The sequence below is a fragment of the Galeopterus variegatus genome, unplaced genomic scaffold, assembly GCF_000696425.1.
Source record: "Galeopterus variegatus unplaced genomic scaffold, G_variegatus-3.0.2 Scaffold29, whole genome shotgun sequence".
NCBI lineage: Eukaryota > Metazoa > Chordata > Mammalia > Dermoptera > Cynocephalidae > Galeopterus > Galeopterus variegatus.
Window position 1 is genome coordinate 574,100 of NW_007726140.1, and position 22,098 is coordinate 596,197.

At 40.6% G+C, this 22,098-nt stretch overlaps 1 protein-coding gene across 2 annotated transcripts in view; it reads left to right on the forward strand.

Moving 5' to 3' along the window:
* FARS2 (phenylalanyl-tRNA synthetase 2, mitochondrial) overlaps positions 1-22,098 on the forward strand; it is a 540,429-nt gene that overhangs the window by 42,406 nt on the left and 475,925 nt on the right. Inside the window, exon 2 of one of the 2 annotated variants that reach the window (XM_008569880.1) lies at positions 3,439-3,525. The exons of the other annotated variant lie outside the window; for it this stretch is intronic. The gene's annotated coding sequence lies outside the window, so the exon portion shown is untranslated. The remainder of the gene's footprint in view (positions 1-3,438; positions 3,526-22,098) is intronic. 2 annotated transcript variants of the gene reach the window in all.

Below are 22,098 nucleotides of genomic sequence, written 5' to 3' on the forward strand. Positions count from 1 at the left end.
CCAAAGCCTGCCTACCAAACTGTATAAAAGATGCTTGAGTTAAGAGCTCGGGGCCGCTTCTGTCCTGAAAATGGGGCGACCTTCAGCATGCTGAAAATAAAAACCTCCTGCTGATTGCATCGATCTCTGCCTCCTGGTCTTTACGAGATGAGCCTTCCCAACAGATAAGATTCTTGCTTTTGGGCCAGTCTTAACAATGCCTGAGGGACCCCCGAGTGGGGGGAAGTCCTTCATAGACAGGTGCATAGATCAGAGGTCCTGAGGGAGACCGGCATTGGAAATACAGAGATTTGTGGGACCTTGGCATGTAATTGGCAGTCAAATTCAATCATATTTGAAGGTAGATGAGACCAAGAAAAGATTAGTAGAGGGAGAAGAGAAGTGGGCCAAATATGGAACTCTGGGGTCACTCACTGATAGGGATGATTAGAGAATGGGGATCCTTGATGGAGACTGATAGAGGTGTTCAAAGAGATGGTAGTAAGGCCAGAAGAGAGGCCCTAGAACCTGAGGGAAGGAACAGATTCAGTTTCAAAGAGGACGCAATGAATAGTGTCTCATGCCGCAGAGAGTTCAAGTAAGATAAGCTTTGAAAAGTTGCTATTGGATTGAGTAAATAGGACACTTGGAAATAGCTGCAGTGGAACAGTGGATCAGAGCCTAGAATTCATTGGGTTGAGAAGTGAAGGATGAGAACCTGAAAACAAGTGTTTAATGTTTAACTCTCAGCGCCTTCTTGGGAAAGAAGATGAGGCCATGAAAGAGGGGGCTTTGACTGGACGGGGTTGTCAAGACAGGGGGTGCTTTTTGTTTCAGAGGGAGAAATTTGAGCATTTTTATGTGCTGAAGTGAATGAGCCATGAGACTTTGGCCAAGGGAAGAAGAAAGCTTCCTCTTGTGACATAGGATGAAGCAGGAAAGATGGGCAACGATGCAGTTAAAATTGCATATGTGCTAGAAGGGGAGGATGGGAGATCGGAAGGATTATTGCTTGGCGATTCTGTATCTTTGCATAGAGGAAGATAAGTTATTTAAAGCCAAAACTGGGCCAAGTAATTTTTGTGGTGAAGAGACTAGATTCACTACATAGAAACTTGGATGATTTATAAGTTTTTAAAACTCAAATGGAAGAAAATTATCACTTAATAATATCATAGATATTTAGTTTTATTTAAAGAATCTCGGTAGAAGACAAATTAGAAACTCCACGTGCCACTTTTTCAATTGTCAGTGGGTATGCCCAAATTATACTCCCATCATTGGCATTTTGGAGCTGGAGGACAACAGAACTGTTACATGAATTTTTAGAGCCCATTTTGATCACAGCAAAGTGGCTGTGAAGGCTGAAGGTCAAGGGCATGATTGATTGGGTGATTAGCATTCCTTTTAAAACAATTAGAGGTGGCAGGCTTGCCACAGGTGAGAACTACTGCAAGGAAATGAATCTCATTAGTGTATAAAACTCCTTGGATCATCAGAAAAGAAGTTTAATGTTTAAGATATAAACACACACACACACAAGAATGACCTGCATAGGAACTCCTGTTTGTGATTCTTATACAACCCAGTGTCTAGCCTGATTTTTCTGTGTGGTCACAAATAATAAATAGACACTCAATTAGGTATGTTTTATATTTTTAATTTGGAGACTGGTACTCTAAAAGCAAAATGCATTCATCAGTTCAATTTCAAAACTTACTATATTTGTCTTATATTTGGGGTCTTCTTGGTGATTGGATTTATGATTAGGCATTTGAGTTTGGGATCCCTGGTTTAGAAGGAGGCAGAGGGGGAAGGAAGGAAGCCAGGATCAGTGTTTAGGAAGGGAAAGAAGTAAGGGACAAAGAATGGAGAAGGATATGTGTGGTGTGTGTGTGTGTCTGTCGGTCTTGGGAGTGGAGCAAGGCAGTGGTCTATGGGAAACTAATATTTCTCAGGAGCATAATACATGCCAGACACCAGGTTATGCACTTTCTATATTGTATCCTTGCAATAACCACGGCAAGGTAGATATTGAATTATTTGTAGTTTCAAAGTAAGAAATGAAAGGAGGTGAAATGATATCAAAAAAGAACTTCTAAGAGTAAAGAAAAATAGTGATGATGATGATGGTGACTTTGTTAGAGATGAAATGGAGCTGTTGTGGTGTTTTTATTCTAATTTTTTTTTTTTTTGAGGGTTTAGAGTCAAAAGGGTTACAGTTGGTTGTAAAGCTTGTTACATGGGGCTAGTTAACCTCTATTTTTGTGTGTGCTTGGAACTTTTATAATAAAATATTTTAAAAGGATCAAGCAGAGAAGTAAAACATCTTGGTTGTGATAAAAAATGAAAGAATACATATGAATAGCAGGGGGACTTTCTTCTCTCCTCCCCACTATCAGATGTATGTGATGGTCTTAGTTGATCAGCCTACTGTTGGGTCAAAATTATTAACAAACCATTTAGGACATAAAGACAGTAAAATCAGTTGTTCTCTATGTGGTCATTTCTGTCATCTCTGCTTCATGTAATGTGTGTAAAGACTCGGTTCAGAAATTAAGTGGCTTCTTCATCTTCATCCGATTGCAGTAGAAGTTTTGTCAAAATGAAGTAGCATTTTTGCTAAAAGAAGCCCAGGGCTGGAAATGTCTCACTGCAGAAGGTTTACAGATCCAAGGGGGAGGATCGGTCTAGTCAGTGATCATCTTTTCATGAAAACTATGATGGTGGGGACTGCAGGGAGCTTCAAAGGCAGGAAAAAAAGGTAGGAGCTGATATCTATGGATGGCTTACTCTGCCAGGCATGCTCTAGACACTTCATGTGTGTTTACTCCTTACTGCAACTCTAGGAACTATTCTTTCTTAGCTTTTAATTTTTATCTTTTTTATTGTGGTGAAATATACGAGACATAAAAATTATCATCTTAACCACTTTTAAATGTACAGTTCATAAGCATTAAGCACGTTTACATTGTTGTGCAGCCATCACCTCCATCCATGTCCACAACTTTCTTATCTTCCCAAACTGAAACTCTGTACTCTTAGGTAGTAACTCGCCATTCCACCTCCCCCCAGCCCCTGGCACCCACCTTTCCACTTTCCGTGTCTATGAATTTAAGTACTTCATATGAGTACAGTCATACTGTTTATCCTTTTGTGACTGGCTTATTTCACTTGGCGTAATGTCTTCATGTTTCATCCATGTTGTAGCAAGTATCAGAATTTCCTTCCTTTTTAAGGCTGAATAATATTCCATTGTATGTATGTACCACATTTTGTTTATCAATTCATCTGTTGATGGACACCTGGGTTACTTCCATCTTTTGGCTATTGTGAATAGTGCTGCTATAAAAATAGGTGTACAGGTGTCTGTTTGAGTCCTTGCTTTCAGTTCTTTTGAGTATATACCCAGAAATGGAATTGCTGGATCATATGGTAATGCTATGTTTAATTTTTTAGGAACCTCCGTACTGTTTTCCACAGTGGCTGCACCATTTTACATTCTGACCAGCAGTGCACAGGAGTTCTAATTTCTTGACATAGAAGGTAGGTATTTGTCTTTCAGTGTTAAAGAGAAGGAAGGGAGGTGCAGAGAGATTAAGTGAGTTTACATAGCTAACGTGCAGATCTGGATTTGAATTCGCCAACCCGACTCCAGAAAGTTAACTCCTGTGACATACAGGTAAGATGAGGCACAGGAGGCTAAAGGACATGATTCAGGGGCCCCTGCCTGATAGCATCAGAGCCTGGATTCAAAACCTGCCTTTAGAGTTCATGTTGTGAAGCACTCTTAGAGTTAGTGGTTTTTTTTGTTTTTTTTCAAATAAAAGTGCTTTTTAAAAAAATATTAATCTTTCTATAACTTTGTATGGTTCTTTCTTGCCTTTCCAAGTTTACACTTTAAAAATGTTCCTTAACATTATCTTAAAAAATTTCTGCAGTTTGTTTGACTTTCTTTTTATTTAAGTTTCTTAGGCAGAATTTTGCCTTTTAAGTTTTTGAATAAATATGCATTGATTCCAGTGGAGTTTTTTAATCCATCTTCACTCTACCCATCCCTATCTGAAGTTTGCTTTCAAATAAAATCAGGCAAAAGTGTCTAAAGCCTGATTTAGACAGAGGGAAGCCTAGAGAGTATCAGTGGTAATTATTGAGGCCTTTTTAAAATTCAGTTAAAGTGAATTTTCCAGCTTTATCAGCAGAGGAGCAACAGCTGAGAAACGTATCCATTTCTCTCTATATATTTTGTTAAGAGGGTGTGCTTTCTCCCTGAAAAAATCAAAACAGGGCTGTAAAGCATTCTGAAAATAGCACTATCCCTAGGTAATGCTGGCTCAGCAGGGCCTGTGTGTCAGTCCATGTCTCCAAAGCCTCTCACCCTGCTTCAAGGAGGTGTCCCCTGAAACTACAGATGATGGGCCTCCTGGACCCTGCCTCATCAGAGTTGCATTTTAAGTGGGGAGACCGTATGTGCATGGTCCTCAGCTCCCATCTCAGAGTTGGGGGTGGATGGCTTGTACCGTACACCATTGTAGTTGTAGACAAAGACTTCTCATCCCAGAGGATCAAGGGCCTGCATTTATGCTAAGATAAACTCTTTGATCTAGAAGTTATCTTCAGAATAATCTCAAATTTTGATTTATGACCATGGCTGTACACTGCAGTCCACCTGGGTAGCTTTAAAAAATAATGCTGCCAGAGCTTCATCTGCAGAGATTCTCATCTAACTGATCCTGATGTATGCCTAGGCCATGAGGATTTTTATTTTTATTTTTTTATTGAAACGTAATTGATTGTACATATCTGTGGGGAACATTGTTGAATATCAATAGCTATATGTAATATGTGATGCTCAAACGAGGATAATTAGTATATTCAACCTTATACATTGTAATCATTTTTTGTGGCCCTTTACCAGTTTCTTGCTAAAACCCCACCTTCCCCTTTCCCACCTCTGTTGGCCTCAGTTTTTTTCTCTCCTTTTGAAAGTTCAACAAATTATTGTGATTGTTGTATCTTTCTTTGCTTTTTTATCTCTTTATTTTTTTTTAGCTTCCACTTATAAGTGAGGACACACAGTATTTCTCCTTCTGTGCCTGGCTTATTTCACTTAACATAATTTTCTCTAAGTTTGTCCATTTTGCTGTTAATGGCAGAATTTCATTCCTTTTTGTGGCAGAGTAGTATTCCATAGTGTATATATACCATAGTTTCCTAATCCAATCATCTATTGATGGGCATTTAGGTTGGTTCCATATTTTGGCTATTGTAAACAGAGCTGCAATAAACATGGGAGTGCAGGTATCTCTTCGACATGATGATTTCCATTCCTCTGATATATACCCAGAAGAGGGATTGTTGGATCATATGGAAGATCTAATGGAATTGCTGGATCATATGGAAGATCTAATGGAATTGCTGGATCATATGGAAGATCTAATGGAATTGCTGGATCATATGGAAGATCTATCTGTAGTTGTTTGAGAAACCTTCTGATGGAGTTTGGATGTGTTGTCCCCTCCAAAACTCATGTGGAAATTTGATCTCCAATGTGGCAGTGTTGGAAACTGATTGAGTCATGGGGGCGGATCCCTCCTGAATGGATTAATGCTCTCCCTGGGGTAGGGGGGATTAATGAGTGAGTTCTCGCTCTATTAGTTCCCGTGAGAGCTTGTTGCTTAAAAAGACCCTGGCACCTTCTCTCTCTCTCTTGCTTTCTCTCGCCATGTGATCTGCTTGTACCTGCCAGCTGCCTGCCACTTCCCACCATGAGTAGAAGCACCCTGAGGCCCATGCAAGATACAGCTGTCCCAGAATCATAAGCCAAAGAAACCTCTTTTCCTTATAAATTACCCAGTCTCAGGTATTTCTGTTATAGCAACATAAAAAGGACTAAATCACCTCCAAATTATTTTACGAAGTGGTTGTTCTAATTTACAGTCCCACTAACAGTGCAGCAGTGTTCCCTTTTCTCCACACCCTTGCCAGCATTTGTTATTTACCATTTTCTTGATTATAGCCAGTCTAACTGGAGTGAGGTGGTATCTCAATGTGGTTTTAATTTGCATTTCACTAACAACTAGTGATGTTGAGCATTTTTTCATGTATCTATTGGCCATTTGTATGTCTTCCTTTGAAAAATGCCTATTCAGCTCCTTTGCCTATTTTTTAATTGGGTCATTTATATTTTTACTGTATTCTTGTTTGAGTTCTATGTATATTCTGGATATTAGTCCCTTGTCGGATGCATAGTTGGCAAGAATTTTCTCCCACTCTGTAGGTTGTCCTTTCACTCTGTTGATTGTTTCTTTTGCTGTGCAGAAACTTTTTAGTTTGATATAGTCCCATTTGTTTATTTTTTCTTTTGCTGCTTGTGCTTTCAGGCTCATGTTCATGAAGCCTGTGCTCAGACATAACTGCTGAAGTGTTTCACCTATATTTTCCCTTAGTAATTTTACAGTTTCAGGTCTTATACCTAGGTCTTTAATCCATTTTGAGTTGATTTTAGTGTATGGTGAGAGGTGCATATCTAGTTTCATTCTTCTGCATATGGATATCCAGTTTTCCCAGCACCACTTGTTGAAGAGACAATCTTTTCCCCAGTGTAGATTTTTGTTGCCTTTGTCTAATATCAGATGGCTTTAAGCCTGAGGAGTGATTTCTAGGTTCTCAATTCTACTCCACTGGTCTGAATGTCTATTTTTATACCAGTACCATGCTGTTTTGGTTACAACAGCTTTGTAGTATGGTTTGAAGTCAGGCAGAGTTATGCCTCTGGCTTTGTTTTTTTTTTTTGCTCAGGATTGCTTTGGCTATTCAGGGTCTTCTGTTGTTCCATATGAAAGGTAAGATTGTTTTTTCCATTTCTGTGAAGAATGTCATTGGTATTTTGATGGGGATTGCATTGAATCTGTAGATCGCTTTGGGTAGTATAGACATTTTCACAATGTTAATTCTTCCAATCCAGGAGCATGGAATATCTTTCCATCTTTTTGTGTCTTCTTTAATTTCTTTCAGAAGTGGTTTGTAATTCTCATTGTAGATGTCTTTCACCTCCTTGGTTAAATTGATCCCTAGGTATCATATTTTTTTGGTGACAATTGTAAATGGGCTTACTTTATTTCTCTTTCTGTTAATTCATTGTTTGAGTATATAAATGCTACCGATTTGGGGGCATTTATTTTGTATCCTGCAACATTACTGAAGTTATTAACCAGCTCTAGAAGTTTTCTGATGGAGTCTTTAGGTTTTTCTATATATAGTATCATGTCATCTGCAAATAGAGAAAGTTTAACTTCATCTTTTCCAATCTGGATTCCATTTATTTCTTTCTCTTGCCTGATTGCTCTAGGTAGTGCCTCCAGTACTATGTTGAATAGAAGTGGTGAGAGTGGACATTCTTGTCTTGTTCCTGTCCTTAAGGGGAAGGCCTTCAATTTTTCCCCCATTCAGAATAATACTGGCAGTGGGCTTGTCATAAATGGCTTTTATTGTGTTAAGATATTTTCCTTCTGTACCTAATTTGTTGAGAGTCTTTATCATGAAGCAATGTTGAATGTTGTCAAATGCTTTTTCAGCATCTATTGAGTTAATCATATGGTCTTTGTCCTTGAGCTTGTCGATGTGATTTATCACATTTGTTGACTTTTGTATGTTGAACCATCCTTGCATCCCTGGGATGAATCCCACTTAATCATAGTGTATAATTTTTTAAATATGTTGCTGTATTCTAATTTATAATATTTTGTTGAGGATTTTAGCATCTAGGTTCATCAACGATATTGACCTATAATTTTCTTTGTTTGTTGTGTTTTTATTTGGTTTTAGTATCAGAGTTATGTTGGCCTCATAGCATCTGTTTCAACTGTGTGGAATAGTTTCATGAGAATTTGTATTAACTCCTCTTTAAAAGTTTGATAGAATTCAGCTGTAAAGCCATCTGGACCTGGACTTATTTTGTTGGAAGATTGCTAATTACCGCTTCAATCTCCTTGCTTGTTATTGGTCTGTTGAGGTTTTCTCTCTCTTCTTTTTTCAGTGTTGGTAATTTATATATGTCTAGAAACTTATCCATATCTTTCAGATTTCCAAATTTGTTATCATACAGTTGTTTATAAGAGTCTCTAATGAGTGTATTTCTGTGGTGTCAGTTGTAATGTCTCCCTGTTCATTTCTGATTTTTGTTATTTGGATCTTCTCTCTCCTTTTTTTTGTTAATCTAGCTAATGGTTTGTCTATTTTGTTTATCTTCTCGAAAAACCAAGTTTTAGTTTTGTTGATCTTTTCTATTGTTTTTTTAGTCTCTATTTCATTTAGTTCTGCTCTGATCTTAATTATTTCTTTCCATCTACTCCCTTTAGGTTTGGATTGTTGTTTTTCAAGTTCTTTGAGGCATAGTGTTAGGTTGTTTATTTGTAGTCTTTCCATTTTTTTGATAAAAACATTTCCTGCAGTAAATTTGCCTCTTAGTACTGCTTTTTCAGTATCCCACAAGTTTTGGTATGATGTATCTTTATTTTCATTAGTTTCTAGAAATTTTTTGGTTTCCTGTTTAATTTCTTCTTAGACCCGTCTGTCATTCAGGAACCTATTATTTTTTATTTATTTATTTTTTTTTTTCCTTTTTGTCTTTTTTCGTGTCCGGCAACGGATCGCAACCCTCAGTGTCGCACCCGTACCAGACCGGGACCAGCAACGGGATCGCAACCCTCGGTGTTGCTCCCGCACCTCGTTCAGCCAGTGAGCGGGAACCGGTCTGTATGTGGGATCCGAACCCTTGGCGGGAATGCCACCGCGCTCTCAAGCGGCGCACTGTAGCAGTGCGCCACCGGGCCGGCCCACCGGGAACCTATTATTTATTTTCTGTGTATTTGTATAGCTTCCAGCACTTTGCTTATTGTTTATATCCAGTTTTAGTCCATTGTGGTCTGAAAAGATTGTTGTAATGATTTAAATTTTTTAAGTTTGCTGAGACTAGATTTGTGACCTAATATGTGGTCTGTCCTGGAGAATGTACCACGAGCTGATGAGAAGAAAATGTATTCTTTAGATGTTGGGTGAAATGTTCTGTATATATCTGCCAAGTCCAGTTGGTCTAGGGTGTAGATTAGATCCTGTGTCTCTTTGTTGACTTGTTGCCTGGAAGTCCTGTCCCATACTGAGAGAGGGTTGTTCAGATCACCCACTATTAATGTATTAGGTCCTATTTCCTTCTTTAGGTCTACGAGTGTTTGCTTGATATATCTGGGTGCTCCGGTATTGGGTGCATACATATTTATGATTGTTTATGTCTTCTAGCTGGATAGTTCTATTTATCATTATATAGTGGCCCTCTTTGTCTTTTTTGATGTTTTGTGGTTTAAAGTCTATATTGTCCGATATAAGAATAGCTACTCCTGCTTGTTTTTGGTTTCCATTTGCGTGGTATATCTTTTTCCATCCCTTCACTTTTAGTCTATGAGTGTCTTTACAGGTGAGGTGGGTCTCTTGAAGATAGCGTGTACTTGGGTCTAGCTTTTTAATCCAGTCAATTAGTCTGTGTCTTTTGAATGGGGAGTTTAGTCCATTCACATTCAGAGTAGTTATTGAGAAGTGTTGTTTAATTCCTGTCATTTAATTGCTACTTGTTTAGGTGGTTTAAATATCTTTTGATCATTATTTCCCCTTTTATTTCTCTTCTTCAATGTGAGTTGGGAATTTAAGGTGGAATGATTTAGCTTCTTTTTCTTTCTTGCTGACATTTTTGTTTTAACTATGGGTTTTGCTCTTTCTTGTGTATTTGTGATGGTGGTCATTGTTATTCAGATTCCAGATGAATGACTCTCTTGAGAATTTCTTGCATTGCTGGTCATGTGGTGGTGAACTCCCACAACTTTTGTTTGTCTGGAAAATGCACTTTCTGCCTCATTTCTGAAGGAGAGCCTTGTTGGGTAAAGAATTCTTGGCTGGCAGCTTTTTTCTTTCAGTAGTTTGAATATATATCATTCCACTTTCTTCTGGTCTGTAGGGTTTTGGATGAGAAGTCAGCTGTTAGTTTGATGGGGTTCCCATATAAGTGACCTGATGCTTTTCTCTTGTTGCATGTAGAATTCTCTGTTTGTCTTTGAACTTTGTGAATTTAACTATAATATGTCTTGGGGAGGATCTTTTTGGGTTGAATCTGTTTGGGGACCTTTGAGCTTCCTGAATCTGAAGGTCTGTATCTCGCCCTACACCTGGGAAGTTTTCTGTTACTATTTCCTTGAGTAGGTTTTCAATACCTTTTCCCTTCTCCTGCCCTTCAGGAATACCCACAATTTGGATGTTAGTGCGCTTGAGGTTGTCTGCTATCTCTTTAGGTTTTCCTCATTATTTTTAATTCTTTTTTCCTTTTTTTGTCCGCCTGAGTTATTTCAAAAAGACTATCTTCAAACTCTGAAACTCTTTCTCTGCTTGCTCTACCCTCCTGCTCAAGCTCTCAGTTGTGTTTTTTATTTCATTGAGTGAGTCTTTCATTTCTGGAAGTTCTGCTACACTCTGTTTTATGGCATTAATCTCTTTGTAGATTTCCTTCTTCATATTCCGGATGTTTTTTCTTGTTTCATTGTGTTCTCTCATTAAGTCTTCCTTTATTTCTTCAAGTTTTCTTAAGATCATTGCTCGAAATTCTTTTTCAGACATTTCAAGGATTCCCTGTTCTGTGGAGTCTGACTTTGTGGCATTACTGTATCCTTTCAGTGGTGTCATTTCTTCTTGATTGTCTGTACTTCTAGTATTTTTTGCTGATGCTTGGTCATTTGGTAGGGGGTTTGCTTCTTCTATTACACTGAAGTTGGCTGTGGAGTGGTCCTTGTTGCTACTGTGGGGGGTGAATTGTCTTTCTTGACAGTAGGTGTGGTGGTGTTTATGTTAAACCACCTTGGTTCCTGTTCGAGACTCTGTGGTCATAGAATGAGCCCCTAGCACCGTGGAATTCTGCTGGGCCAAACTCTGTGTGTTGGATCCGCAGGCTGGTGCTCCCCGCTGGATCTGAGGCTGGATGAGGGGCCGCATCCAGCTGTGTTGTTCCACTGGCTGGTGTTGCTGCTGGCCACCACCGGCAGCCTCACCTGCGTGGTGCCAGTTCAGGATGCAGGGCAGGGTCCGGAGCTCCCCAGCTCACCTGCCTTGGTCCGAGGCGGCGGGGTGAGGGGGCTACGTGGAGCTGCGCAGTTCTGCTGGCTGGTGCTGCTCTTCCTTCACTTTTTAAACTCTTTTTTCTTTCTTTTCATTGCCTGGATTATTTTGAAGAATATCTTCAAGATCCGAAATTCTCTCTTCTCCTTGCTCTAACCTGCTGCTGAAGCTCTTGGTTGTGTTTTTTATTTCCTTGAATGAATACTTCAGTTCCAGGAGTTCTGCTACATTCTTTTTTAAGGTATTAATCTGTTTGTAAATTTCTTCCTTCATATCCTGGATATTTTTGTTTGTTTCATTGTGTCATCTGAGTCTTCTTGCAGCTCACTGAGTTTTCTTAAGATTGTTACTAAGAATTCCTTTTCAGTCATTCCAAAGTTTTTCTGCTCTATGGGATCTGGTATTTGAGAATTGTTGTATTCCTTTGGTGGTGGTATATTTTTTTGATTTTTCGTATTTCTAGTATCTCTACTTTGATGTTATCTACTTTGATGTTCATCTGGTAGAGCAGTTGCTTCTTTTGTTACTCTGGAGTGGGCTTTGAGGATAGAGACTTCATCCTGTAGATGTGTTTTATGTTCACTGTTTTGGTATTGGTTCCAGGTAGACACAGTAGTGTAGTCTCCATGTGAGTACCTTGGCCCTATTGTGTTGGAGTTGCATATGATTGCCTCTGTGGCCTAGGCACTGGGGCACTTTGTGATTCCTTTCCAAGGTTAGTGACTCTGTTTGGGTTCATTAAGGATGTGGATAAGCTCTTGAGTTCTTGGTAGAAGTGCCTGGGTGCCCTGTTGCTCTTTGGCTTGGGTGGGTGACCCTGGTGGGCTTGTTGGCACCTGGCTAGTGTCCTGTGACCCTGATGGGTGCACTGGAGTATACTGAATATGTGTCCCTGGGCTGAGTTTCTCTTTCCTCTTTCCTACAGGCAGAGGCCTCTTCTGGGTCCTTGCTTCCCCTGGTTGGGGGATGTGTTGGTTGTGAATGGGAATTTTCTTCCTTACTCTATTTGAGTATCTTGGTCTCTACAGGTTCCACGTGTGTCTTGATTTATTTATTTATTTTTTGTGACCGGTAAGGGGATCGCAACCCTTGGTGTGGTGTCGCCCGCACCGCCCTCAGCCAGTGAGCTCACCGGCCATCCCTATATAGGATCCGAACCCACGGCCTCGGCGCTCCCAGCACCGCAGTCTCCCGAGTGAGCCACGTGGTCGGCCCACGTGTGTCTTTATTTGAACCAAGGCAGTCTTGTGGGCTGCGCGTATACCTCCCACTCCTACGTGTGCTACCACGTGTGGGTTGGGCCACTGGGTCATGGGTCTGTGCTTACTCACCTCTTTCCCTGGGCTCCACTGGTGACTCTCCTGTGTCAATGCAGTCAAGTTGTCTGTGGGCCACCTGCACAGTGGTGGTGGCTGCTGCTGCAGCTACAAACCACCCTTGTGGCAGAAGTGGCTGTGATGGTGGCCGTAGTGGACTACCTGTTGTAGCACCAAGGGCAAGAGCTGGCTGTGGCTTGTGAGGTCCCCAGGTGCATGTCCTGCCATCTGCCACAGGATTTTTAGCTTCTGAGATGATTCTAATGTATGGTCAAGGTGTAGGACCAATGCTCTAATTTCTCTCTGATACCTTGTTCTTTGTGCCCTAATTAAGATTTTTACCATCACAAAAGATACAAAAGTGTCTTTTCTCAGGGTGTCCTTATCAATTGGGATTGCTGGAGTGTATTCCTCACATGTGAAGGGAATCTCTTCTATTTAGTTTATTTGTGGTGGAAAAACTATTTTCACATCTTTATGTACACATTCATACACTTTAGTGCTGGTTGCTATAATAGATAGATCTAGTTTACTCTGCAGAGCCTTGCATTTAGGTATATAGAGTAAAGATACTATTTGCATGCCTTGATTACAATCTCCAGGTCACTTTCTGGGTTTGATGGCAGTGTCTTTTATAAACTGAAGACTACGTTTACATTTGTGCTATTTCTGATAGTACCTGAAGGCTTCTCATTTAGATGCTCACCTGTCTGGCAAGCATAGTTATGTTTTTTACCCTCCTGTGTATTTATCATTAAATTAATAGATCTGGGTGCATCTTTGAGTGAACCACATAGCATTCTTTGGTTTGGAGGAATGTTTTGTCTGAGCCCTTCCTGGGCACCTGGAGTTTGTTTAAAAAAACAACTGTGATGTATCTTTTATCATCCTCCCTTCTCTAACAGTGTCAGCTGTGTTGGACTGGGGCTTTAAGGTTATTTGGTTGAAAGTTCATCAAAGTTTAAAGATGAGATTTGGGGTTTGGGGGAAATAAGTGTTTTCCTTGCTTTGATTTTGTATCAAAAATGAGCGTTTCAATGTAAAAATTTTAAAATGTGTTATTATTTTGTTTTATATTTGTCAATGGGAAGTCTGTCAGTGGTGGCATCAGAAAGGATGTATGGTCCATGGTGGCTTTCCTGCTATGTATCTCTTAGAGACCTCACTGTAGGGCAGAAAACGATTGAGTTACTCCAGCAGTTGAGGACAAGGACTTTCTTACCCACTCCAAAACCTTTTTTGATATAGGCACAGCAGAGGTACATATATGTATGCACGTGTGTGTGTATGTGTGTGTGCGCACATAGAAGTATATATAGTATAAGCGTGTATAGATGTTATGTCTATTTATATTCATACTTAGTTGCTGATTCACAGTGACGTAGTGGAAATCCTCTCTCACCTTTGACTTATAAGAAAGACTTAGAAGGGCTACCTGGTTCTGTTTTTCCTTGGTGTTTCCAAGTAGAAGCACATTTGAGTTTGATATGACATTCACATTTAGATAATTTTATAACAGTGTGGGGACTGGGAAGATAGCTCACTTCTTACTTTTGTACAGATTTCTCCCCTTAGCTAATTACTAAGGTGACAGGTGTTTGTTGAGGTGGGGCATGGGGCAGGGGACACTTGTATGAGAGAGACAGATTGTCTAGATAACAGGCACAGGCACCTGGTCATATCTGAGGTCTTAGAAACCGAAGGCTGTGCTCCCCGGGGGGGCTTTAGGTGGCTCTGGGATCAGTTCGTATGAATTTTCTAGTCTCTACTTGATTATTTTCCCTACCTCCTTCTCTGTAGTTATTTCCTAGTTATTGACCTCCAGGGGCTGGTTAGTGACATGTGTCACTAAGAAAATGTCAAAGGCTAAAGAAATTCGGTACTTAATTTCTGATGCCATACTTAGTTTTTAACATCCTGGAAGTTTGGAATGAAAATGGCAACAGGTAACAACAGCAAGTTCTCTTAAAAAACGTAGCAAACGTAGCCTGTTGTTTTCTGGAGAATGTTCTGCTAGCCCTTCCCCCTAACCCCACCCCACCCCACCCCACATTATGGGTCTTTCAAAGTCAGCATCAGTCCTACAGGAAACAATTCAGAAATCCCTCCCTTCTATTGAGGATGGTTTGCATCATCTTCATGTAGGAAGTGTAGAGTGAAATATTATGTTAGGGTGGGTGGCCTGGGGCAACTAATATAAAACAATTGCGTTTTTTGTAATATTAACAAACACTATTATAGTTTTATTGCCAATGGGGATAAATTGATGGACTTTACAAAAGGAAAAGGTAGTGTCAGATGATTTCAGTGAACCATCTCCTAGAGATCAGGCATTCAGCTGAGAAAACTAAGATGAAAAGACATGATTTCTACCCTCTGGAATTTTACCAAGTAGTTCCTTGTGCTGTCAACCATTTATCTTCATAGACATGCACTTTTCCACAGTTATTGGTCGTGCCCCATCTACCCTACTTGCCACTCACAGGTTTCCAGGTGACAGTCTTCCAAGTGCACCAAGGTGACAGTCTTGGTGCACTTTCTCTTTGGAACTTTCCTCTAGACCCTTGCTCCTCCAAGTGTGATTCCAAGAACAGCAGAATCTAAGGCCCCACCCAGACTTGTGTTGTTTAACAAGAACCCCAGGTCACTTGTGTTTGCAAAATGTGTTAAGTTGCAGGTTCAGTTTCAGTGGGGGTGGGTGGGGCCTGAGAGTCTGCATTTCTAATGGGCTCCCAGCTAGTGCCGCTGCTGCTCTGTGGACCTAACGGTAGAAAGCAAGGCTTTGCTCTAGACAGCCTACATCTCGCTAGTGTCAGAGAGTAACAAAGCTGTTTGGGATGTTTGAGCATATGGGATGATTGAGGCAAACCAAATATCTCCGGCCTAAACATTCACTTGGGGAATTGAAGTTAAAAACAAAATTGCCCAGTGACTGTATGCTAGCATAGTTCTCGGAGCTTCCCTAACATACTCAATCCTCATCTCAGTCCTAGGAGGCAGACATTATTATTATCTCTGTTTTACAGATGGGAGGATGAGGTACAGAGAGGTTAAGTAGCTTGACCAAAGTCACGTGAACAAGTGAACAAGCAGGCTTCTAAACCTAAGCAGTACAGCTTTGCAATGATTGCTGTGTGCTTCCTCAGTGTATGTAGTGCTAAATTCATAGGTAAGTGGAATTGGATCATGGTTAAGAAATGAGAGTGTCTTGGTTTGGGCCCTGGATTAGTTCCAGAAGGCAAACTGAATTCAGGAGTGTGGTCAGTATAGGGAGTACTTGGAATAGAGAGGAGGGCTGCACTGTTCATATTCAATGGGCAGGGCCAGTTGAGGAAGAAGACATGCAGAGCGCCAGCTGCTGAGAAGACAGGGTATATATAGCTAACTTTTACTAAGCATTAATAAGTGGCATGTTCTGGGGTTTACACTTGCTATTTCATTTAAGCCTTATAATGATCTTATTGCACAGGAACAAATTTTATAGAGGAGGAAACTGAGGTTCAAGAGAGATTAAGTGATTTTCCTAAGGTCACACAGAGAGGAGGGTAACTATTAGTCAGTTTTCTGTTGCTTGTAACAGAATACTTGAAACTGGGTAATTTATAAAGAAACAAAATTTATTTCTTACAGTTTTGGAGGCTGGGAGTTCCAAGGTCCAAGAGGCACATCTGGCAAGGGCCTTCTTGGTGGTGATTCTCTGCAGAGCCCTGAGGTGGTGCAGGCTATCACATAGCAAGGGCTGAGCAAGAGCGCATCCACGTGCTTTCTTTCTCTCCTTCATGAATGGATTAATGCATTCATGAAGGCATAACCTTCACAATCCAGTCACCCCCCAGAGGCCACACCTTTCAAATACCATATTGGGATTTAAGTTCCAACATGGGCATTGGAGGGGACAAGCATTCAAACCACAGCAGTAACAAAACTTGAATTTTAAGTCAGATCTGTCTGATTTCAAAACCTGTGTCTGAAACTGCTTTGCTGCCTCTCTGGGCAGGGCCTCAGAGGGGAGATAAGTGCTTGGTTGTTGACCCTGGGGTATAAAGAGGTGCTCGGGTGCAGGGTGAGGGTGACAATGCAAGAGCAGCACCTGAGACTGGCCGGCTGAAACTGGCCTGCAGCTCCCTAGGATCTCCCTTGGCAGGGCTAGTCCTGGTTTGGGCACAGTGCTGACATTGTGTCAAATGTGGTGTTAAGTGGCCCCAAGTTGAAGTCATTTTCCATCTGATAGTTAATGTTTGCGAGGTCTGAACATGCCCTGACCTCCTGGATCTTCACCTCCTCATCAGCTCAGGAGAGGCCATCCTGCCCTCCCTTTGATGTTTGGTCCATAGACACACACGTGTGCAGCAACATAAGCTGTGCCCCAAGCCTTCTGCTTCACTAGAAGTGACAGGTTGTTTCTGCTTCTTCCCCTTATCTTTGTGATTTTTGCCTTTCTTGCCATGCACATTCTTCATTGCTCTTAATGTGAAAATCTGGACTTGTTACTTTTATCAAATGATTGTATAGCCCCACGTGACCCCATATAAATTTTTTAAATGGATAACTAAACTGACAGCATGTGAAGCACGCTCAGGGAATTCTCTGCCTCGGGATGCTCATAATGAAGGGAATTGACTGGGGTTAGCAGATGAACACTACTCATTTTTTTGGCAATCATTCACAAGGACGCAATACCTCCAGGTGGCTGTTCATGATCTGCTGTGTGTGGCAGAGCCCCCATGCCTGCACATCCTGGGAATTCTGATGGTCCCCATTCCTCCCTGGGTGAGAGAGCAGGCTGTATGGTTTGATGTGGTCCCTTGGCTCTTTATCCTTGAGATCAAAGGCGTGCAGTTCATTTTTTTTATTATTAAAAATAATCATTTTAATTATAGAAGCATTATAACAGTATTACAAAAAGCTTAGAAATAGAAAGGGAAAAAACCGACATTCACCACTGTAAAACAATGGCTATCAGTTTTTAAACTTTTTTCCCAATGATTTTTCATAGTGGTTTCTGTTGTTTTGTATTTGCATTTCCCCTTTAATCTCCATAGTTCCAGTTCAATAGTTGCATAATATTCTGTTGTGATGCTACACCATTAATTATTTAACTCTGTTGTTGACAGGTTGACATGCTTCCAACTTTTCAGAATTATTAATAACACTGTGAAGTATACCTTTGAACATATAGCTATTTCCATATTTTGAATTAGTTTCTTATGGTAGAATCCCAGATGTGGCATTACTAGGTCAAAGAGTATGAACGTTTTTATGGCTCTTAAAACACATTGCCAGATTGCTTTCTAGAAGAGTGGAAGCAATTTACAAAGCCATCACAAAGGCAGATGGCAGTTTCCCAGATGGCCAACTAGGGTTAGGGATGCCACCTCTTGCAGTAGGAGAGGAGGGGTGTGTGTGTGTGTGTGTGCATTTATAAAGCTCATTGGTTCATATGAGTATTGATTTAAGCCCCACCCCAGTGACATCATGCATTGTCCTTGTTGATAAGTATGTACTATGTGTTTAATGGCAATATAATAGTCATCCAATCCCTGCACTGGCCAGCCACCAGAAAACAACCAACCAACCAACCAAACAAACAATGAAAAAATAGTGTTTAGTAGAGCTGTGTGCTAGACATGGAATAAACCAAATTATATATGAGGGTATCTCAAAAAGTTGTATATGAGGGTACCTCAAAAAGTTCATGGAAAAATAGAATTAAAAGATAATATGAATCTTTCCATGAGCTTTTTGAAACACTATGGTATGTTTCCTGTTCCCTGGAATCTGGGCTTTTTGAAAAGTTGATAAAGGTGGATTGATAAGAGCATTCAGCCATTGTGACTAGGTTCTTAGAGGCTCCCTGCTTTTGGAAATATCTACCGCTTTGGAGTGAAGGTGGAAGTCAAAGGAGTTTGACAGGAGCAGCAGGAAGAGGGCATTGGCAGTACCTGGGCCTGTGCTCAGGAGAGTGCCTAATCTGAGTGGAGAGCTTGTGTTGAGGATTTTGAGGTCACACCTAGGCTCAGTAGGAAAGATACTTTGATTAATTAGCAATTTGTCCTATATGTTTGTCATTGCAGTTTTCTTCAATTTGTTACCTTTCCAATTGGATTATAGACATTAAGTGCCTTAAAATAGGAACTTTACCTTTTAAAATTATTAATTTTTCTACCCGTTCCCTAAAGTATCTAGCACTTTGGTTTATAATGCATGTATGTGTGTGATAATTTTGTGTTTCCTGATTGAGTGAATGAATGAATGAGGGAAATAAAATTAGTACTTTACCCTCATGGTTTCAAGTGTTCTACCAAAGCTCTGCAGTTGAGTGACAGGATCTCACAGTTCTTGTGCTCACATGTGAAACCTCCAGCAGACTTTCCAGGTGTAAAGGAAGAAGAAATTTCAGCTGAGAAACTTAGGAAAGGTAATGTTAGAAAAGACGTTTGAGTCATCTATGTTACCTCCTGTATTATCTAATGGGACCTCCTGTTTTACAGATGAGGAAACTGAGCCCATTAAAGATAAGTGTCTTCTCCGAGGTTGCACAGATGGTGAGCAGCTGGGAACTGGGAACTCCAAGTTGGGTCTCTTGAACCCTGGTCTGGTGTCCTTGTCACTGCATGTGCTGGGAGGACTCGGGCACTTGTTTTGCTTACCTCTCCCTCCATGCCCTCTACAGATGTATTTGGAGTTTTGTTAGCTGTACATGCTTGTCCTCTCTTATGACTGAATAGAAATGTGTTTAGAGATTGTGACCTTGATGCAATGGTCAGCCAGGGGTCCAAGAGTGATAAAGGCCTAGAAATTTGTATTGAGTGCAAAGGGACAGTGCGGAATCAAAGTTAATTCTGTACAAAATTACAGCTTTGCATCTCCAAGTTTAAATATGAACTTTTTTTATTCTTTTTTTTTTTTCCTTTTTTTTGTCTTTTTTACTGACTGGTAACAGGATCGCAACCCTCGGTGTCGCGCCCGCACCGCGCTCAGCCAGTGAGCGGGAACCGGTCTCCACATGGGATCCGAACCCTCAGCGGGAGCACTGCTGTGCTCCCAAGCGGCACACTCTCCAGTGCGCCACCGGGCCGGCCCTGAACTTTTTTTATTCTAAAGGGAGAATGTATAATCTTAGATCTGATGCATGATTTGAGTGTGTATTTGCCACAATTGTGATCCTGATCACATTGTGATCCATATGCCCAGAGCAGAGATTTAATGTTGTCAAGGGAGCATTAACTATCAGTTTCTTAATTTCTCTTGTGTGATTGAAATCTAAACCTCATTGACTGGTGGTTTTTCCTCCTTTCTTTCCTTAACTCCTCACCCCCAATATGATGAGCACGTTTGGTTGTGTGGTTGAAATTCTGAAGCTGAACACGTTAAAAGTGAGGAAAGTGTTCACAGGGAATGTCAGATGAAACGACTGAGGAGACGAAGCAGGGAGGAGAATTAACAGTCCACTGGTTCTTTTAACAGCCATGTGATGTCTGTCCTGGGATTTGAATGATTTGTAGATGCCTGGAACCTACTCATTCTGTGGTGGTTTGAGGCCTCTTAGAAATTGATGTTAACCTCATAAGCTGTCAGCAGTTATAGCTACTGGGTAATCAGGTTTGGAATTTATGGGTATTTACATTTCAGAGGGCTTCTACTACTATGTTTTTGTAACTTTGGATTAGAAATGTTTGTCCTTGGTATGACAGAATAGCTTATTTTGTGCACTTAAACACTCCCACTGTGTAAAGCCACTTTCTTCCTGGGAGAGCACAAAGACGATCTAATTAATCCTACTGTGGACTAGTGGACAGGATGATTTTTCTCTGCTTTCCCACTCAACTAGCTCTATACTGTCTTCCGTGCAGTAACAGGTAATATGGTTATATGGTAAAAAGAAGTTAGTAGAATCTTACTGACTTGCTGTTGACAAATATTTTGCTGCAGCATGCTGAGAGGTAGGCACCTTTTGGCTTTGCTTGGTCTTGAGGAGATTAACGTTTTAGAAATATAAGCTTCTAGGGCCAACCCCGTGGCTCACTCGGGAGAGTGCAGCGCTAGGAGCGCAGCAGCGCTCCTGCCGCGGGTTCAGATCCTATATGGGGATGGCCGGTGCGCTCACTGGCTGAGCGCGGTGCGGGCGACACCAAACCAAGGGTTGCGATCCCCTTACTGGTCACAAAAAAAAAAAAAAAGAAAAGAAAAAAAGAAATATAAGCTTCTTCTGAAAAACTTAGAAAATATGGAGAAATTGAAAGAGAGAAAACTTCCCCAAGTCCCCTCCAACCAAATGCAAACCACTTATGTTTAAAAATTTTTGTTTTTAGGGCTGGCCCGTGGCTCACTTGGGAGTGTGTTGCTGATAACACCAAGGCCGTGGGTTCGGATCCCTATATAAGGATGGCCGGTTACCTCACTTGGGAGAGCGTGGTGCTGACAACACCAAGTCAAGGGTTAAGATCCTCTTACTGGTCATCTTTAAAAATATATAATAATAATTTTCTTTTATTCTTTTTTCTATGTGTAATTTTTAACTTGTAATCAGACTTTATGAAAATTTTACTTTTTTAAAATTAATACATATGTTTTTCTTTGTTATTATATACTTTCCTTTACAGATGCTTTATTTTTCATTGAGAGGCATTTATTAAAATCTTTACTTATTCTTTCACCATCTGGACCAGCGGCTCAGCCCTGTTCTCATCAGTGGCATGTCGGGGGTGGTGGCCCTGCCTGTCAGTGATCATGACTGACGGGGTCAACTTAATCTCTTCATTCAGTCGTGGTCAGGCTCCCTCTTTAATTTGAGAGTCATTGATCTGGACTGCTCTTAGTTTTCCTGATTGTAAAGTATCTTCTGGTGAGCTTGTTTTTGCATGAAGCTTTGTATGTACTTAGGATTAGTTCTTTAGGATATTTTCTCACAGTGGAATTACTGGCTAAAAAAGGATAAACATTTTGATGTTTTACATCCCCCTCCCACAGTTTTATGTTGTGTATATTTTATATATTGTATTTATTGTTCATATCGTTATATTTTATATATTGTTTTCCACATTTTGATCCTAGTAATGTCAAATATGTGAAACTAATCGTACACTATTCACAACATTAGGATTTATTGCTATTTTAACTTTGTTAATTTGATAGGCAAAAAATGGCTTTGAGTTTTAAATTTCTTCGTGCAGAAATGAGTTTGAGCATTTCAGCAAACATTTATTAACTACTTGATTTCTTGTCTTATGAATTACTTTGTCTTGGCCTTAACAGTTGTGGTGGTTAGGCAGGGGTGTTACCAGTCAGAATCTTGGTGGGGCGTGTGGGGTTAGGACACAGAGCCTCTTGCAGCTTGATCTTGACATGAGTTTGCAGGCATGCACACATTGCTTCAAGAGGTGAGAATCAAAATTTAAGACTGAAGTAAATGTTCGTTTCTGACCTTACTGTTGTTTTAATTTGAGTTGGTAACTATTTGCATTTTATTTGGAGGATTCTTTTTTTTTTTTTTCCTTTTTTTTTGTCTTTTTTCGTGTCCGGCAGCAGACCGCAACCCTCAGTGTCGCGCCCGTACCGGACCGGGACTGGCAACGGGATCGCAACCCTCGGTGCTGCGCCCGCCCCTCGCTCAGCCAGTGAGCGGGAACCGGTCTGTATGTGGGATCCG